The sequence below is a fragment of the Labrus bergylta genome, chromosome 8 (genome assembly GCF_963930695.1).
Source record: "Labrus bergylta chromosome 8, fLabBer1.1, whole genome shotgun sequence".
NCBI classification, from domain to species: domain Eukaryota; kingdom Metazoa; phylum Chordata; class Actinopteri; order Labriformes; family Labridae; genus Labrus; species Labrus bergylta.
In genome coordinates, this window is record NC_089202.1 from 21,206,435 (window position 1) to 21,220,652 (window position 14,218).

Sequence of the window (14,218 nt, forward strand, 5' to 3'; positions counted from 1 at the left end):
CATTTCAGTTGAAACTGATACGATTTATTGACAACTGCAGGAAGAGAATCACTCTAACACCACAGAATAAAAACACATGCAATGATTCATAAAGCTGCATGTAAAGGACGCCCAGTCATAACTATCCATAACTACTGTAGGCCACGACTTCAGTCATATGAAATGGTTCCACTGGGAAGTTACATTTATCCTTTTTTATGAGAAACAAGTCTTTTACTGCAAAATGTAATTTCATAGGCTAAAAAAAACACCACTATTAAATAAGTATTACTCCAAAACCTTTGAAGCCAATTTTCACCCCAAAATTGTCTGTCTTCCCCACGGAGATTAATCTGGACTTGACCCAGTTCGGCCTGCTGTGCACAATAGTCCGACATCAGGGTGTGATTACTGCTCTTATTCCGAGGAATAATTTTTTTGTAAAGAAAAAAAAAAGGACTTTTATTCCGGATCTATACTGAATGTAAAATGAGAGCCTGGTGTGTGACTCTGAGAGAGGAATGCTGCAGGTTTGGCCTGAGCTCCAGCTTTGTGTCTCAAAGCAGTGAGGGAGACAATGACTTGTTGTCAGTTTAAGCACAAAAAAAACAACAAAATCACTAGTCTTCCACGCTGCTGTGGACTCTCATCCAAAGAGCGAGGGCCACAAAATGTACCTGTTTGTCATCAATGGAGCAGCATTCTTCTAAAATATATCCATAAACCCTTTATAGAGCTTTCTTCCACTATAAATGTACGAATGAAATCATAACTGATTGTGAAACACCTTTAAATAAAACGCATAAATTTAAAATCATTTTTATTCTCTTAATTTTTACTGCTTCCAGAGCAAGATAAACAGCCGTACTCAAGGTGGCCTCCTTGAGCTATAACATTTCATCCAAGTCTTGAAGGTGAAGGAAGGCTCAAGAGCTTCTTTTTAATTTTTTTTTTACAAACCTGCATGACTCTCGATCCAAACGAAACCCCCCTCAGCACTTTCTCCCCCCTCAGCTGAAGGCCGAGGTCTGTGTGCGTCGCAGCAGAACAGGCCGTCCAGTGCGGCCTTCTCCTTTTGCAAGGGGAGATTAAATGAATTTGTTGGCAGCCTGTCAAGTAACAATCTGTAAAAATGTTTGAAGTCATGCTCGAGAGAGAGAGAGAGAGAGAGAGAGAGAGAGAGAGAGAGAGAGAGAGAAAACAACTGATGACAAGTTCCCCCTACGCCAGTTATTATTTAGATTACTGCAATAATCTTTGTACGACTACTTAATCATCTGTCGTCGAGCATTTTCTACATCAGACGCTCATCATCTTGTTTCTGTCTGTTCTGGATTGTATTTATGTCTAAGTCCACAAAACATGAATGATACTACCTTGAACTGACATTTTTTTGTGTGAACCCATGGAGGGTTTAGATTCAGGGTTGTGGATCCAGATGTTCTAGTAGAGGAAGTACACGATGTTTTGAAGGAGGTTCAGAGATCGACGTCGGGGGGAGGGGGGGGGGGGGGGTTATCTGCCAGGAAGAAGTGTGAGATCTGAACAAGAACAGCCGGTGAAAAAAACCCTGAGAGAGAGAAAACACACAGTGACGACGAGATGTCGTTAGGTTCTCTTTCCTCCTGATGTCAGTGTCTGTCAGTTCAGTGTCACTTTGATTCAGCTGTCAGTCAGTGAGGAAGGTGAAAGATGAAAAATAATATTTACACTTTACAATTTAAAGCTCCATTAGAAGAAACTTCATCCAGTGTTCAGCAGCCAGTCGTTTGTCTTTGGAGTAAAGCTTTTTCTGATCAGGTTTAAACACCTTTTAATGATGTTAGATGTAATTAAATGTTCAAGTTAAAGCTGCACAAACAGTGAAGTGAAAACTTAATCATAGCTGCATTGATTATATTGTGGGGAGGCATTTGATGGATGTAAGATGTCAATGCTTTGAATTGTTCTGCTTTTCTTGGTCTGTCATCACATTAAGATGTCTTTTTTTTGTGATTTTAATTCTTGCTTTGACAACATCGGACATTTTCAGACATCATCATCATCAACTCTGGAATAATCTGTAGGGTATTAATGCCATTTTTTTGTTTTTTTTTAAAGGACAAATTAATTTAAGGAAATAATCAGCAAATTCACGAGTGATGGAAGAAATCGCTGCCCTTGTTAGAAGAAAGCTGCATGTGAGAAACTTTTATGTCATTATATTAACACATTTAAACAATATGAGCACACAGAAGGCTGATGAATTATTCTCTCTCTTTTTTTTTTTTTTTTTTTACATTTCCATCAGATTCACTTGATTCGGTTTTCTAAGGAGACACAGGCCGCTGCAAAAACATCACAAATATGAGGTTCAAAAATGGTTAATATGTCCTCCGAAGATCAAGAAAAAATCTGCTGCTTTACGTCATGGCTCCTTCTACATACATGAACTTCACTCCTATAGGTGTACACGCTCCATGTGAGTTCTTTCAGAGCATCAATCATGATCAATAATTTAACATTAATAATAGTGATTTGGACATGTCAGCTTCTGAGGGGAGACGTTCAGTCAGTTGTTTCTCTCTGATGGCACTTTGCCATTTTGTTAATGCTTTAGCTGGACACACAGTGATCGACACAGATTATACTGATGGACACTTATTACACTGAGCAGATTACACGGACACATTATATGCTTGTTATTTTTTTTGTTTTATCATATAAAGCACTTCAATTTGAGTTGTTAAATCGATATCTTATCAACAGCATTTATGTCATAAAGTGTCACATATATGATATCTTAAGAGCAGAAAGAGTTTGCCTTCGCCTTTGTATGAACATTGTTTGCCTCTTATGATCTTATTCTTCTTCTCCTGTCAGTATCAGACATATTTTCTCCTTTTCTCAGTCATTCAAAGCCAATTTATCAGGTTTTCTGCCGCAAGCCAAAGAAGCGAAAAAGCGACCTTTTCTTTTCTGCTTTCAGCTCTGCAAAACGCTAACATTTAATTGTGTAGGGCTGATTCTTCCTGATTGTACAACCTGAACATGGATGCAGAGGAGGATGTGAGTATTTACTGAAACTTGATAGCATGTCGGCCAACAGCGCTGCCATCTCACCGGACCTTCTGCACAGACAACCCTGTTAGTGTGTATGTGAGTGTGTAGTGCACAGACACAGTGAAATCTGATCTGCATGAGTGCGTGTGTGTGTGTGTGTGTGTGTGTGTGTGTGCATACATCTACAGAATGTCAGTGTGGAGCCTGTATAAGGTGTGTGAAGATGACAGCTAATTTTTTATGTTTTTTTTTTTAATCAAATATTTTTTTTTCTTCATGATAACTCTCATAGGAAAAACCAGATTTCTCAGAATCTGTTCTGATCTGTTTATTGATAAACGGGTGCAGGGAAACAGACACAAAATGGAAAAATCAATGCGAAAAAACAAAACAAGAAACAGTGGCAGACATCAGAACAGTTGTGATGTTAACAGAGACATGTTTAACTGGAATACCAGAGGATGAACTGTTGCATTAAACACATTAAAAACAGTCAAAACTGATTTTTTTGATAACGAATTGGTCAAAACAAATACTAAGGTGTACACTATAATGAGTTGTATAAGGATTAAGCGGAGGGTTAAATTGTTGGTACTTACCATTTTTGAATCAGGCACCTGGGGGTCATCCAGAAGGGCGTTGATTGCAGGCGCACAAAAAAGACCAATTTTCACCGCACAAAGAGTAAGCGGAGTCTTTGTACAAAAAAAAAAAAAAAATCACTTGAATTCACAAAAAAGGGATATTTAAAAAAAAAAAACATACGTTGAAAAAAATGAATGCTGAATTCTTTCAGGTTTTGTGAAAATGGAGGTTTTTAAAAAGGGGGGCCAAGTCTCAAACCCTGAACGCTACATCAGAGTCGATGTTGGCCTCTGAAGGGGAGAAAAGAAATCAGACACATCTGTCTCCATTGGCCAGTGGAGAACACTGATAGATATGTTTTTGCTGGCATGGGTTATGTTTTTACTCAGAACTGACGGACAGACAGCCCCCATGCACACAGGTGCTATTCAAGGAAACTGTGTAAAAGTGACGTCACAGGGAAAAATCTAGCCCACAAACCTTTTCATCACACAAGTCCCGCCCCACTACATGTTGCTCTTTTCATATTTTTCCCATTTTCTCCTTCTTTTCTCCCTCTCTCTCTCTCTCTCTCTCTCTCTCTCTCTCTCTCTCTCTCTCTCTCTCTCTCTCTCTCTTTCTTCACCCCTTTGTCCGTCCGTCTTTGTCGGGTGTCTTTCTCTCTTTATCAGGAACTCGGTCTATAAAGTAAATCTCAACAAACTATGAAGGCATAAACACACATCTGCTGTAAACCCTAACAAACATCCTTGGAGCTCTTTATCTCTGTTCCTGTCCTCATCACATACACACACACACACACACACACACACACACACACACTCACTCACTCACTCACTCACACACACACATATATAGATTGAATACACTCCACTATATAAATCACTCAGTGTTTGTTTTCATTTCACCGTCGCCAGCTGAACGCAAACACAATCTGACAGTCTTTACGTCTCCACTGTTTGTGTGTCTTTTGCAAATATGTTCGTCTCCTGATGTGAAATGAAGCTCCCCCCCCCCCCCCCATTTTCATTGCCGGCCGTCTCTCTCTCTTGCTCTCTCTCTAATGCTGAAACACCACTTTGTGAAATTACAGTACAATTTTGAAAAGTAGAAACAGGCAGCAGGCAATTCAGGTGCTCAGCCTCCGCAACAATGGAGTGCTGGCCTTGGTGATGGTTGCTAGGCGATGGAGGAAAACACAATGGCCTCCTCTGAAACCAAAGGCCCTTAAGTGGACTGACAGCAGCGAAAGCACACAATTGCGCACACACACACACACATACACACACACACATACACATACACACACACACACATACACATATAGGCACACACTCTCACAAAATAGAGCGATGCAAGGAAAAGGAGAAAGTGAAGCTGTGCACCTCAGTGTGCCGTTTCTGTTCGGAGCATAAGGAGGGGTCAGGCTGAACAGGAGTGAATCTGTTCTTTTTTTTTTCTTCTTTGAACACAAGCGAGTCCTGAACAAGTGGAAAAGCTATGTGCACGTATCGACTGTAAAGCTGTTGCTGCATGCCTGTATTGAATAAAATAAGTCGCAGGGTCTTTTTTTTTTTTTTTTTGTAGACAGCTCAGGATAACTTGATAGTGGGAGATAGTGTTTCAAACGAAGCCGCGTATTGACCAATCACATGGTCAATAGAACAACAATCAGAGGGTGCTCACGTCTGGCAGTCTGTCTGCTTCTCCATCTGTCTGTTCATTTCTTCTCCCATGTCTCAGTTCTTATGTATAACCATCTATCCACTGCCATGTCTCAACAAAAATCCATCCATCGACACATCAAATCAACCAGCTAACAGAAGAAGACTACTGTAAAGTCATCGCTTCAAGTGTGACGACCACCAGAAGAAGATGCAAAAAATATAGTTGTATAAACAATAAAGCACATGTATATATCTAGATATGAAAAGGTTTGGATTGGAATCATTTGCAGGTTTTGCTCTGAAATCAATTCAATCCCAATTCCTTACAATGATGCTGAAGACATGAAGGTGGCTTAACAGTCCAACCTAAATCACATTTTGACATCCTTATTTTGTCATGGGTCATTGAGTAATCATGAATCTTTACACTGGGAGCATGTCCTCGTCTTTGTTTGATTGACGGCAGCTGACAGCCTGAGCTACAGTGGCCAACATGGGCGACAGACCGGCAACGGCCGAAACAACATTTACTTCCCTTTAATCGTAAACGGTCATTTAGTCTTTGGACCGTCAGAAGGGTGGAGATGTAAGGCACTCTAGGGAGACACAAGACGGGTGATCTTCAATCTCCCGGCGGACCAAAGTCGGATTTAGAGCCTACAGTACCGTTAGTCAAAAGTGGGGAATGGTCCCTTGAGACACTCCACTCCGGTGGTGTTTATTGTTATGTGATCCGATACGCATTCACTTACCCGTCTTGCTCCCTCATGTGATAGTGTCCGTCTCCAGAGACCTTAGGGCTCGGGGGAGCAGCCCCGGGATGCCTGGAGTCAAACCTGGCAATAAATGGTAAATGGACTTGAGCTTTTCTAGTCTTCTGACTACTCCAAGTGCTTCACACACTGATGGCAGTGGTTTTCTATTTAAAGTGACCATCAGAAGTAACACATTCATACACATTCATACACCGCTGACAAAGCAGCAGGAGCAGCTTGGGGTTAATTGTCTTGCCCAAGGACACGTCGGACATGTAGCTGCAGGAGCTGAACCCCAGACCTTCCAGTTAGAAGATGACCGACTCTACCTACCGAGCCACAACCGCCCCAATACCACCTTGCTTCAATCTTCTCTGAAGTCAAACTTAATTCATTTGGAGCTCAGTTATGGATCCTTGGGTCTGCCCGGAGAGAGAACCCCTGCTCAGCTAACGGTCTCATCCCCGATGGAGTCCAGGCTGGACTAGCTGTCAAAGTCCTAGTTCCCCGTCATTTTATCTTAACTCACTTCATTTTTCATTTCAGGAACACCTTCAGGAAGAAATTTCACAAATTCAGAAGCAAAATGAAACCCAATTACAGAATGGTCTTGAAAACAGCATTATCCCTCTGGGGAGGACATCTGCAAGCGTACTGTACTTTAGTGCTGTTTTGTACTTTCGTAATCACACCTGAATTTTCCCTGGAGTTGTCTGACTGCTTGAAAATAACAATGTAACACAGAAAGAATACATCATGGTACTTTTCCCCCTCGCTCATCTGATGATCTTCATGACAATCTGAAGCATTATCTTGTAGGATAAACTCCAGTGCATGAGTGAAAATAACCTCATTATATGTCTATTGTTTGGGTGTATATACAATGCATTTCTGTGAAATTAGCTGTATTATGGCCACAAAAGGTATTTTAACAAAAGCCATCACAATTTGGAGGAGCAGTTTTGATAATTACAGCTCAGCCGTTTAGACTTCCTGCAAACACGTGCAATGAAATAGGTCGCCAGGCACACGCTGACCTTTTGAGACATTTCTAACAACCCTGAAAATACTAAGAAGTCCAGTATCTCTCTGAAGAACGCCCCCCTTCCGCTTCAATCTCATTTCCCCACTCCATATCGCCCTCGTCTGCTGGAGAGAAACTGAAGCACCACTTCAAGCCGGCGCTATTATTTGCTCCTTTCGGGGCCCGGCCCCTGAAGTACTGCACTCAGTTAGGACCTGTAATGTAGATTCCATTTCAGCTGCTATTAGGCCTCATCCGTTACAGAAGACCTGCCTGTTCGTTATTCCTCTGCAGCTCTCTCCATCCTCCACAAGTGCCCACTACCCCCCCCCCCCCCATCCACCCTTCTCTTCCTCTTTCTGTTTTCATTCTACCCTCCCTCCACTCATCCTCTCATTCCTCTTCCATCTGTCCCCCTATCCCATCCTGCCATCTCTCCGCCCCAGCACTCATCTGACCACCCCGGTTTCTTCCTCTCCCCCCTCCTCTCCCTCTCCCTCCACCCACTTCTCTCCACTCTACTCCCATCCCCAGCCCTACCCCCAGGGGACCACTGCAAACTGCTTATTCAACAAACGGCCGCCATAAAGATATGTAATGACATTTTCCATGGCAAAGAGGCCTGTGTGGTTTTTAATTCATATTTAATGGCTGTCAGGCTAAATAGCCCACTATCCTAAATGGGAGACAGGCTGCTGCTCTTCCACTTAAGACTGAGAGCCGTCTGCGTGTGGAGATCTGCTGCGGCTGTCCAAAGCGGCTGCTGCCTTTTATGTTCCCTCTCCTCTTGGAAAATCTACGACAGAAGCTTGAGCATTAATAAGCTGACAGCATAATGATAAAAGAAAGATTTGGGTTTTAGTAATATCTCAGATGTTCTCAGAATTAGACAATTCAGTTAGATAATCAAATCCAAACCATTAAAGTTAAATCTTGAGCAGTGACATTACAAAGTCTCAAAGTCTAAATCTTGTATTGGTTTAAAGTTTGAACACCTCAATGTGAAATTAAATTGGATACATTGGATAACAGGGTTCGTCTGCATTCAAGAAATATATATATATATAAAAAAAGATGAATTGTTATCAAAAGAAAAAGCATCAATGTTGAACAAACTCTGAATACCGCAGTATGACTCCTGTTACATGATGTAAAATATATTTGTGGTTGTTCTTTAAAGCTACAATAATTTCGGGTCAGAATTTCAATAATCCAGCTCTTAAACTGTATCAAACATGGACGTAGGCTCAGTGACGTCATCCATTGTTACTGAAGGGGCGTTATGAAGCCAAACGCTGGAGGTTGCCATGTTGAGAATGCTATCTCAACCTAACTTTCAGTCAACCAGGTAAAAGGCAAAGAGGTGGAGCTGAGGTGGGTCTTTAGCCTCCTGGAAAACAGCTTCAACACACTCACTTGCGGTCATATCAGCCTTGCCCCGAATAATACCTAACTCGCATCATTCATAAAATCCAGACTGATGAATTATACCAAAATTCACTTCCTGTACAGTTTGTGCAAATAAAGACAAGAGCTATTCAGACCAAGATCTTATTTTGTACCAGCCTGTAAACATGTTTATTCCTGCCGTCAAAATGTGTATTTTAGTGTGGGTGTGTATGTGACTTCTGGGGCTTCTAGAGCCAGCCTCTAGTGGACACTCAAGGAACTGCAGTTTTTTTTTTTGCACTTTTGCATTTGCTTCTTTTTTTAACACTGAGGTTGCTGCTCAGTGCAGATGAATCTAGTTGGGACAGTTTAATCTATCACCAATTCAACTGTAAACTGATTTGACATTCTGTGTGTACTATTCGGATGTAGTTAGTATTAGTTTAATAAAATATGGCACCAGATCTTGTCACATCCCTTTGGGATTTTGCTTGAAAATGCCCCATCTCCTCTAATTACTCCACCTTCATTTCTCTACAAGCTCGGTCAATGCACCAGTGCCTGATGCTAACCTTTGTCCAGCCCAGAGGTTTAGAGGTTTGCCTGCGATGGGGACTGTTTCCCCAGACTGTCTGGAATATATCAGTGAGTGAGAATTTATCTGCTCCCACTTTAGAGACCCTGTTGATGCTCCTAAATATGGCAGCAAAGGATGTTCATGTGGTGAAAATGATGCTGAAAAAATGTATTTCCTTCCTTTTCTGTAAATCCGAGCAGCAATTCATTCATACACAGACAGATTCAGTAAAAAGGTTGAGAGAAAATGTGGCATTCACTTGTTAATTTGAAGTCATTACATAGTAGGATGAAATTAACTGTTTAGGGCCATTAATAATGTTAGATTGCACATTTGCTTCGATATTAGGCACAACAGGAGTTATGCACTAATGTCTCCCGGCCTTTCAAAATAAAGCGACAGCTGTGGGCATTTTGAAATGACTTCAAAGTCACATCGTGAGGAGCTCTGTGCTGGGCTCACTCAGATGTGATAATGCAATCATGCTCATGATATAGCCATTGATAAAGTGTTAGATTAAGTCAATTCATACAAATAGACTCTCAGATTCCTCGGCCATTGGAAAATATCTCCAGAGGCATTGTTCTATATTAAGTAGACTATGGATATAATGGCTGGTGAACCACTTGTGCACAAATCAGCCAATGACTAACCAATGCAGCATGCACGATCAACAGCAGCATTAAGTCATTGTCATGAAACAAAAGAGCAACATGGGGGGGGGGGGTTGGACAAAGCAGGATCATCACTACTACAAAATATTGATGCCCCGGTCGCCTCGTATCATTTTTTTCTGAGTGGGGTCCAGGCGCTGAAATGTAAATAAATCTATCAGGGCAAGAGGCTGGGGGCTCCAGTTACCACTCCTAACAATCAAGAGGCTTTTCATGCTGCCCTGGAGGCCCATTCCTGTAACGCTAGCACGCTGGAGAGAGCCACAAATCATCATCTCCCCACTGCTCACCCTCCTCCTGAGTTTCCCTCCCTGTTAGACTCTTTCTTTCTCTCCTCGCTCCACTTCTCTATTTTGTCCCTTTCACTCGCACAAACACTATTCGACTGTCCTCCATTCCTCTGTTGCCTCTTCAGCCTTCCCTCTTTCTAACAGCTTCCTTTTATTCCTAATGCTCTTCATCACAATCCCCTCATGCTTTCTGCTCTCCCACAGCTCTGTCTTTCTATTCTCACTCTCACTCTGAGTTCCCTAATGCTTTTTGGTGGAGCTCACACTCCCAACAAAATAAAAGACAGGCGATACTCGCTGTCACATTTATCAAGATCTCAAAATATCATGTCATTTTGAGCACATTTCAGAGTCAAAAAGCCACCTATCAACATGTCTCATATGCATGAATGAATGAACCAAAGCTCAAAACGTGTTGCTGACACCTACCTTTATCGTCTTACCTTTGATAAATGGATTATGCTGGCTACACACTAAACGATTTTCAAATCTAAACCGATTTTAAAAACATGGGAGACCACAGACAAGAGGACATTTTCATCCGATCTTCACATTAAAATCCTCTGAACGCACGCTTTTGACGATAAACAGCAGGCTTAATGCTGAAACCCATCCATTGTTGATCTAAACGCTGCTGCTGCTCTACCGAGACTGTAGAAATGAAAGGACATCCAGTATGCTCAATTTTCTGCTTTTTTGGATCCTGATGGTTTCTTAACGTTTAAGTGTGTTCCCTTTTCTGCTGTTCAACAATAATCACATCACACATATGACCCAATGTAAAGATGGAAGATAACCAAAAATGTCTCATGTCTCACACACTGTACAAATTAAAATTACCTAGAGAAGCCCTGCCCAGCCCTGCCACTATCTTGTCTTGAATTCAGGACTCTTCTCAATAAAACCTGCCTCGCCATAAGGTGTGTTAACTAAACGATAGACCACTGTGCTCTTTATGTGGGAGATTCTTGACATATTGAGGGAGAAAAGCTGTTGAAACATGTCGCTACTCGCTTGGTTGTGAGCTAGAGTTCTTGCAAAGAATGCTCTGAGCACAGACATCGTAAAAGTCTGAATTTATCACATTAAGTAATATAAAACATTTGATGCAAACAAGCACTTTTTCCTTTCTCAGCATGTATACACTTAATCCCTTGGAAGGAGGCTTGGTCCATGCTTTCACACTGGTTTGATGCAGTCAGAAGACGCTAAAGTTGGTGATCTGCCCCTTCAATTAAGCGGTAAAAAGAAACACGAGATGGATTTTTTTTCAGCTCGTGTAGAACATAAACAAACGCAGGTAGACTTTGAGTTTAAACTTTGCATTCTTCAATATTCTTTATCATTATTTATATCGTTGCCACAACACTGAACAATGTTATTGCACATTGCATATTGTGCCGGCCATTTTTCTAGCAGAAGGTATAGGAAAAAAAGATTGGCTTTCTAATCCCTAATTATCAAATGTGATGAATCATTTTTAATAACATCTAATGAGCAAATGTCCAAACTTGTGCTTGTGGTACAAGTTGCAAATTAGTAGAGGACAGATTCATATTCCTCCATCAGCTCAGCCGGCACAGCACAATATTTTTGTATCAGCTGTTTGTGCGGTGCTGTTTACCCCTCACTCCTCTTTTGTGGTGCAGAAATGGATTTGCTTTTAAAGACAGCATGCTCTTTTGAGAACATTTCAGGAGACTGGACTGAAATAGCAGATGTAGGTGAGGATGAGGAGGTTTTGTTTGGAGGAGAGAAAGGAGCTTTTTTTTCGCAGCCACTGAGTCACTGGTATTGATCGACAACCTTACAAACCCCCCGCACACATCTTATCACCAATTAGGAAAGTCCTACTTACTGCACATTTAAGTATTATGGAGATGTATAGGCGTTGGACGTGGATGCCATTTTTTCCCCAGCTTGCATACAAATCATCCGTATCTGTAGCTGCTGCTCGTTGAGCGATGATGCTATCTTCCCCTGATCAATGCTGCCCTGAGCTCGTCATTGATCCGTCTGGCTGAGGCGCAGGGACTCGGCCTGCTCTGTTCTGACACACAGAGGCCGCCCGGGTCACACGGGTCACAGCCACAGTTTGGACTGATACCGCCAGAGGTTAATAAGCTTCGAGTAAACATGAAAAGGTGACACCCGGAGAGAGATAAGAACCCTCGCTGCTCTAGAAATCAGTTATTGAGGAAGCAGAATATGATGCCCTTCTCGCCGTCGTTTTGGCAAATATTTGACACTAGAACAAGAAACAAGAATTTTTTAGGCTATGTTTCAAATAATTACTTTCAGTGTTTGGCCAAAATCTAACAACCAATCTTGGATAACAACGGATGAGTCCTGTTCTGACTTAAAAAGCTGAAATTCCCCATAAGTGTTGTCCAACTGGTTTGGATGTTTGCTTATATTAACCTCATGTTCTGTCACTGAGAATTACTCTTATTACATTATCTCGTTTAATTGCTTATTTATGTTCTTATCAACCCAAGTTGCCTGGGTACCTGTGTTGCCTGAATTCTTGTGATTTTTGGGTTCTGATTGTTGGTCGGGTTTGTGTTTGGATTATTGCATGATGTCGGGTGTCTCTTCAGTGGGTTCGCTTTGTTGCAGTGGTGTTTTGTTGATGTTTGTGTTCTTGTGCTTTGTTGTTTTTTATGCTTCTGCATGTGTCAAAGCACTTGCATCCATTTCACAAGACGGATGTGGAGGAGAGCAATGTGTCCATCAAAAACTCTTGCACACTGTCTAACTTGCAAACAAACATTTGTTGGCAACGTTTCGGTTATCCAGAAACTTGCAGGAGTTTACTTTTAAACCCTCATTTTTAAAAGTGCCTCACAAATAAAGATATTAGTATTATCATTACAAGCTCGATAGTCAAAGCATTTGATTCTAGGGTTCATCAATACGTATTCACACTCCCTTACCCATGTTGTAGGATTAACTTGGATGTTTAACATAGAAACCATCAACCATCAATTTACTGTAATTACTGCCCGGTGTCCGGTGGACCACCTCTCCCAGCCTGATGACTGATCCCCATCCATCCTGACAAACTGGCAGCTTTATTGCTTCCCTCCAGGACAGTCCTCGCCTGGCCAATGGGATGGGGGAAAGTCTCTTCCTCAACCGGGGCCAACAAAGAGGATACATCTGGTTGATAAAACTAAGACGTTGCTCAAGGCTTGTTGTTCATGTTATTGGTCAGTACACCCATTAATTAAATCATTACCCTGCAGTCATTCACTGCTGATCAGAGTCCGTCTCGCTCCACTTAACCAAGTCAGGATATTGCTAATTACTGTGTTTGAAAAGAGTTCTCATTGTAGTGTGTAGTATTTTGATTTTTATTAGATGTTTTCTCTCATCCTGTGCCATGCCAGAAGGGTTGGGCTGGATGTCAATGTCAGCCTGTCAGCCTGTTGGTCTATTTTGGTCGAGCCTATGAGGGAGAAAGGGAAACCAAGACGGGGAGTCAAACCTGCGGCTGATCCATAGAGGATTGTAGCTTCTGTGTATGAGGCGCCCGCTCTACAGACCAAGCTAAACCAACACCCCGGCATGTGGTCTTTGGTGAGATTTCCTAATAAGCATCAGGTGGTTTACCATGACATAATGAAGAGACTCTCATGTGCCCCAAATCTCAGAACAACCTCTTAGGGCTTCTGGTGTAGCCAGCAGTTAATGTTAAGGAACTTCGGTCCGAGCCCTCCTTTTCCGTACTTTACCTTGGCTCACAGTCCAACTAGCAACATGAACAATTCTAGAATAAAGCCCATGCCCACTGAAACAATAATGGACAAAACTAATCACACAACAAACATAAACCATAACCTCTCTGATACCAAAATCTAGGCACAGATTCTGCTTTTTTATGCAGAATCTGAAAATAGGAATGATGTGCCCCTGATGATGAATTATACAAATGATGGTATTTCCTTCACTTTTGTTCTGGTGCTCTCATCGGGTCAAACTTTTAAGTATGTTAGCATTGTGATTGTGTGTATGTTAACTTTGAGATTTGGTTGTTGGTAATCTCTTGTGCTTGTTCAATTATTCCTCCTGCTCTCACTCCTCACTCACTAGTGTCAGCGACTAGAGAGCAACATCACAGCAATTGAATGAGGCAGCCTGACATGGACCTGAAACAGAAACAACAAGCTTTATTCAGAGCCCTAAACTGTAAATAGGCTGTACCCGGCTTACTGTGATTATATGGTCACGTTG